This window comes from Etheostoma spectabile, chromosome 22 (assembly GCF_008692095.1).
Source record: "Etheostoma spectabile isolate EspeVRDwgs_2016 chromosome 22, UIUC_Espe_1.0, whole genome shotgun sequence".
Lineage (NCBI taxonomy): Eukaryota > Metazoa > Chordata > Actinopteri > Perciformes > Percidae > Etheostoma > Etheostoma spectabile.
The window spans coordinates 19,106,238-19,111,137 of record NC_045754.1 but is presented as its reverse complement, the minus strand read 5'-3'; the positions used below and the strand labels follow the sequence as shown (position 1 = coordinate 19,111,137).

The window sequence follows — 4,900 nt, the reverse complement described above, 5'->3', positions numbered from 1 at the left end:
GAGCCTCAAGTGGCCCACATGTGAAGTAGCAAAAGTTGGCCAAACAGTTAAAAACAACAATTATGGACCACATTTGGTATATTTATGGCAAAGCCAGCACTGGCCAGTCAAGGTGTGAGCCTAATGTGGCCCACATTAGACAATACATGTGTGGCCCTAATATGGCAAAACAGACATGGGCCACTTTAGCTAAAGGTCATGTACTGGCTATACTCGATGTGAGCCTAAGGTGGCCCACATGTGATGTAGCAAAAGTGGCCCAAATAGTCAACAACAATTTGGGCCACTTTTGGCTTATATATGGCACAGCCAGGACTAGCTAATCAAGAAGTGAGCCTAATGTGGCCCACATTTGGTATTTCATGCATTGCCCTAATTTGATAAAACAGACATGGGTCACTTTAGGTAAAGATGTGGCACAATTTGCACTGGCTAACCTGGATGTGGGCCACATATGTTATGGCAAATATGGACCAAATATTGCTAAATAGTACTGTGCCAAAGATTCAATACAGAAAGCACTGACTTCTTTTAACATTTATTTATTCATATCAGTTCCCCAAGAGCATTTGCAGGAAGGCCCTCACACAGTTACACACTCACACCTGGAAGCTGCTCAGTACAATGTAGCTGAGCAGCTGCTTTAAACCAAAAGTGACCCACGTACTGGGCAGAAGTCTTGGGCATTGAAAGGTGTTGTCAAGTGCTTTCAAAAATAGACATGTGATACTTGTCAATAAACTAAATACAAAGTGAAGAAAATTCTAAATCAAATCAATATTTGGTGGGACCACCCTTGCCTTCATCAATTAGCACAAAGGATTTTGAAAGCATATTGTCAGGTAAAAGATTAAACAATTACTGCTCTGATCATAACTTTAATATGAAAACACAATCATTGCCTTGTATACTGTCCCTATCAAATACAATGACATTGATTCTTTTTACTTTTCTCAAAAGCAACAATTGCTTGAGGTTGCCCACTGCCATGCCTTGCTGTCATTTACGCTGATGTGGTGAGGACACATTTTGAAATGGCTGATTTATTCACCATCACTGTTCTGAAAAATAGCTTGCACCAAATATTAACTAACAAATGAAAATGCTTTAAAAAAAAGTTTAAGAAAACAAACTAGTTTTCCCTCATATCAAAAAAACATTTCCACCGTAAATTTGAGAAGAGAATCTCGAGTGTCCAGAAAGCAAGAAATTACAAGTTTTATGCTCAAAAACATTTGGAGGAGCACCCCCCTGCACATATAATTCAGCATCAAATATTTTATCTAATGCTCAAAATCTTCTTATCTTGTTCTTGTGCATCATGTGTCATGACCTAATGTATCATCACACCCCTAATCTAAGGCCCTATGTCCCCAATTTTCAACATAAAGTGACGCCCTTGTCAGGGACACATGGTGGATGTGCCACAGTGGGAATTAAACCCATGCAGGTCTCTCACACCGACGAATCATCCACTGCACCATCACCACCACCAGTTGAAGAAATGATTTGCTCAAATTAACAATGATTAGATGGAGAAGGACTCAAGTCATTTTGTTCTTCCAAAATGCAGCATGGGCATGTGCGCCTCTCTCAGCCCACTGTTACTATTACAAGGAACATTAAGGAACAATATGGTTTGCTATTACATGTGTCCCATAGCAAACCTGTTGACAACAAAAATAATGTTTTGATGCAAGCAAAGAAGCAACAATCAGTCGCAAGTTATCAAGAATCAGTCTGGTGACTCTTTGACCCCAGATCAGTGGGAAGCCATCGGTCTCTAAGTTGCACAAGTTCCATTTAGTGCTTCTAAATGGTATACTTGTTTTTATGTGTATGGTGTACAGCACAACTGCAGATTACTACAGTTATGTTTTGTATTATGTAAATGAAGTGTCTGAACGAGCGCATTTAGGTTCAAACGTGCTGTATGTTCGTCTTTTGGCTGAGATAATTTTGAGTTGCCACATGTGCAAAACTTGCACATTTCATCTTGGGAAAATATAATGAGCCAAACTGGGGGTGACATCAAAAAACTAATAAATGAAAACAGTTTTGGCTGAAAATTGTCATTTTCAACTACTCTTTGACTAGCATCAGCACAGGGGGAATTCATCCCATCTTTTCACCTGGCTGCATAAGTGGGACCTAGGAAAACCTACTTTGAATAGGCTTTATCTTTTTAGTGACAGCTCAAATTCTATATTTTCGATATAATAGATGTAGTAGTTGGAGATCTTGAGGTCGTGTGACGAGTGAGTAAGTGTAAATTCAAGTTGGAGTTTTCCCATTAACGAGGCCTTTTGAACACAACACGTTTTGCGAGAAAAGGCGCCCAAAGATCGTGGTCAGAGCTTGGGGAAAAACGGTCGGTGCATAAAGTCACGGTAAGTTTTTAATGTAATGTTTCTGCTGACAATTGATATATTCAGCTATTCTGGTTATTCCTACTTTGCATGATATTGGTTAATGGCAAGTCAGCAAATTGTATACCATTATTTAAGAACTTATTTTGCAGTTCAAGGGCAACTCTTGCCAACTTTGGCATTTCAAGGCAAATGTTTAGAAATAAAATTAAATAAATTGATGCTTTGTCTTCGCAGTGTAAGAACAAGAATTAATGCTTAAGTGAAACTTGAGTTAGCTAACGTTAGCTAGCTAATGGTTTTAACTTAACTTAATGTTAACATGCTAACGTTACCAGAACACTAACCATTCATGCAGTAACATAAAATGCAAATTCAGTGCATTAACATTAACATTAAATTAACGTCACAAGTTCAGGCATAAGGCCGCACAGGCACGTTAACGTTATTTCACGACAACAATTTCTGTGTTTTTTTCCCCCCGGGCAACGTCGCCATGATTAGCTGTTAGCTAAAGAGCAGCGCTCCTTGTCTTGATGAGTTCAGTGTTAGCTAGCAATAGCTAGACCTTAAGAGACGAGCTGCTTTCATGGCGCTGTGCGCTGAGGTTCAGGAGCAGAAATCACATTGACCAAGTATGATCAGTATTTTAATTGCCTATTAATTTCACAAATATTCATATTTTTTCATTGTTCAGTGAAATAGACATTTCATTATTCAGGTTGACGGCTGACTGCACGGCGCCGGTAAAAGGATGACGGCACGCAGAGAGAGGACGGCATTTTTGTTTGCTGCCAGTGGATAATGTAAGTTTGGCGTTTTAGTCCATTGCTACAAGGACTCAAATAGACATTGAGTATTTTACTTAACGTTCAACCCATTGTCTGTTTTCGGAGTTAAAAATGTTTTTTTTTTTCATTACTACAAGGAATCAAATTATTTACTACACCGTCAACCCAATGTCTTTTTTTCTGAGTTAAAAATGTTTTGTTGCATGCAGAAATTAATTTTCCCTGCAGTCGTTCATGATTTCATAAATGGAACACAGTATAGTTTGTTTATACATAGCACAAAGGCAAAAAAAAAGGTTATATACAGTGTTATTTGATTTAAAATTTCGAAAGGGTGTGGTTCCCAGTGTTTTCTTTTCTGTGTGAAACGGGACCAAACGGCTCTTTGAGTGGTAAGGGTTGCCAACTCCTGTTCTATGGTGTATTAACTATTATATTTTATACTGCTAACTCTTCTATACTTTTGCTTTTAATTTAACATGATGTGGAGCGGTGGTCTGAGGGTTGTATTTGTTTTGACCTCCAGATGGACCAACGTCATAAGGGGACAAACCCCGTCCGGCCCAGCAGCCCGCGGCCCATCCACCGTAGGATCCCAGCGGCAGCGTCCCAGAGTGGCTTCCCACCTGGCACTGACGCTGGCTCCTCAGCTGGAAAGCCGCTGACTCTGGAGGTAAGTCTGACTCCGGCTCTCAGTGGAAAAGTGAAACTTTACTACTGTATGTTGACATATACACATAAGGCATAAGGCCTACTGCAGTAACAACACTGTGAAAGAAATGCAGACATTTGCCACAGAGACTGTGTGTTCATGTGCTTGATGTTGTGATATGTGTGACGTGTGAGATAGATATATACAGATGGATATGAATCTATCTTCTTCTTTAGTAATGTTCATACTCCTGTTTATCATGTCCTGTCCAGGTATTTAGACTGGCAACATTGTTATTGAAACTGAAATGAAAATAAAGCCCATTTAAATTGAAAAAAAAGATAGATAGATAGATAGATAGATAGATAGATAGACAGATAAAGGCAGCAACTCAAACAATCTCATCTTCTATGGTGTATTAACTGTTAAATTTTATACAGCAAACTCCTTTGTTCTTTTGCTTGTATATAATTTAATACAAAACATTGATTTTTAATTAAGTATTGTAGCTTTGTGATCGTTATCCTTTTAATTCAACATGTGATGTGATAGAACAGTCCATGGTGTTAACATGATGTGTATCAGTGGTCTGAGGGTTGTATTTGTTTTGACCTCCAGACCGACCAACGACGTAAGCGGACAAGAGACTTTGGTCCAAACCCCTTCTTCTTTGGTAATGTACATATTCCTTTTTATCATGTCCTGTCCAGATATTTAGACTGGCAACATTGTTATTGAAACTTTCATGTCAATAAAGCCCCTTTGAATTGAAAAAAAAGATAGATTGATAGATAGATAGATAGATAGATAGATAGATAGATAGATAGATAGATAGATAGACCTACTGTCACTGACAAAAGGACTTTTAAATGGAAAATCTGAGATTTATACACTTTCTAAACCAATGTTGTTTTCTATGTATTTTACCTTTAACACTTTCCGAACAACTAAAATTCCCTGATGCTAAATGCCAATATTTTCGCTGTAAATGAATCAAATAAGACTGAAGTTATTAGCACTGAGCAGCTTTTGGTTGACGTGGCTTTGTTGGTTGATTTGATACAGACCGTCTGTTTCATCTATTGAAC

At 38.3% G+C, this 4,900-nt stretch overlaps 1 long non-coding RNA gene across 1 annotated transcript; it reads left to right on the top strand.

Moving 5' to 3' along the window:
• The first annotated feature begins 2,181 nt into the window (after positions 1-2,181).
• Positions 2,182-4,458, top strand: LOC116672264 (uncharacterized). Its single transcript, XR_004327513.1, has 4 exons — positions 2,182-2,390; positions 3,091-3,175; positions 3,687-3,833; positions 4,431-4,458. It is a non-coding gene; the product is annotated as an uncharacterized LOC116672264 (long non-coding RNA).
• Positions 4,459-4,900: the final 442 nt, after the last annotated feature.